This window comes from Arachis duranensis, chromosome 9 (assembly GCF_000817695.3).
Source record: "Arachis duranensis cultivar V14167 chromosome 9, aradu.V14167.gnm2.J7QH, whole genome shotgun sequence".
NCBI classification, from domain to species: Eukaryota; Viridiplantae; Streptophyta; class Magnoliopsida; order Fabales; family Fabaceae; genus Arachis; species Arachis duranensis.
This window is the reverse complement of record NC_029780.3, coordinates 63,205,478-63,207,303: the sequence shown is the minus strand read 5'-3', so window position 1 is coordinate 63,207,303 and position 1,826 is coordinate 63,205,478.

Below are 1,826 nucleotides of genomic sequence, written 5' to 3'. Positions count from 1 at the left end.
TTCTTGCTCTTCATCTTTTTCTTTCTTGTTGATCTTTCTTTCTTGACAGTGACTTGGGTTGTGATACCTTCCTTCTTGTTTATCACCCCTGCTTCCTTTTGAATTCCTTTTTCTTCTTGCAGCTGCTTGTTTTTCTGTTCTACTGCCTTGTCGGTTGCTTGCTTTGGAAGAAAGTCACCACTTGTTTTGCTTGTTTCTTCATTCCTTTGTAATTCTGGAAAGACTTTCAAGGTGATGCTCTCCTTATGCATCCTGAGGGTTAACTCTCCCTGCTCTATATCCACAATGGCTCTAGCAGTGGCCAAAAATGGTCGACCAAGTATTATGGAGTCATTTCCATTTTCTGATGAATCCAGGATCACAAAATCTGCCAGATAGATGAACTTGTCAACCTTAACTAAAAGGTTCTCAATCAGCCCCTTAGGATATACTACTGATTGGTCCACCAACTCCAAGGATATCTGTATTGGTTTCACCTCCTCTATGCCAAGCATTTTCACTAAAGAAGATGGGATTAGATTTATGCTTGCTCCTAAATCACACATACCCTTGTTGATGAATAGATTTCCAATAGTGCATGGTAGGAAGAAACCTCCAGGATCTTCAAGCTTAGGAGGGAGTCCCTTTTTAATGAGTGCACTGCATTCTTCACTAAGCATTACAGTCTCCTTTTCATTCCAACTTCTCTTCTTGTTGATGAGCTCCTTCAAGAACTTGGCATACAGAGGCATTTGCTCCAATGCCTCAGCTAAAGGTACGTTGATTTCCAGCTTCTTGAAAGTCTCAAGAAATTTGTGGAAATACTGATCCTTTGTCTCTTTGTGGAATCTCTGTGGATACGGTAGTGGTGGTGTTGAGCTCTTCTCCACTTGATGTTGTTTTGGATTTGGTTCTTCTATGATCTGCTTTCCTTTCTTTAGATTCTGTGGTTCGTTGTTTTCCTCTATGAGTTTTTCTGGGACATTCTTGCTTAACATGTCCTTGTTGGTGGCTTCATCATTCTTTGTTGGCTCATTGTCACTATGCTTGGTTGCCCCTTGGTTACCATCCAATAACACTTTTCCACTCCTTAGTTGCACGACCTTGCATTCTTCCTTTGGGTTGGGAATGGTGTCACTTGGCAGTGAGCTTGATGGTTTTTCAACAGCAATCTGTTTGGAGATTTGCCCAATCTGTCTCTCTAAGTTCTTCATGGACGCTTCTTGGTTCTTTGTTGTTAATTCTTGGTTCTTCATCATTTTCTCCATGAGCATCTCTAGATTGGTGATCCTCTGGGAATCTTGTGAAATTGGTTGGTTTTGGGGTGTTGATAGATGATGATAGGTGTTTTGATTTGTTGGGTGGTTATTGGGTGGATAATGGTTAGAGTTGGGGTAATTATTTTGTGGTTTTCTGTATGTATTTTGGTTAGTGTTTGGCTGGTTGTTGTTTGTGTTTTTCCAATTGTTTTGTGTTGAGTTCCTTTGCCATGGCTGTTGGTTTTGATTGTGGTTGTCTCCCCATCTGAGGTTGGGATGGTTCTTTCAAGATGGATTGTAGGTATCACCATAGACTTCATTTGTTCCAGAATTTTGGTTGTGCATGTATTGGACTTGCTCTTGCTGTTGCTCCCCTTGAGTTTCTTCACTTTGCACCCAAGTAGTTGGTGGTTGTCTTGTGGCACTCACTGATGCAACTTGCAAGCCATCAATCCTTTTGGCCATTTGCTCAAACTGTTGTTGAATCTGTTGTTGCATTATCTTGTTCTGAGCTAGAATTGAATCCACTCCTTCCAACTCCATTACTCCTCTTCTTTGTGATGGTTGGCGTTGTCTTTGATGAGCAAA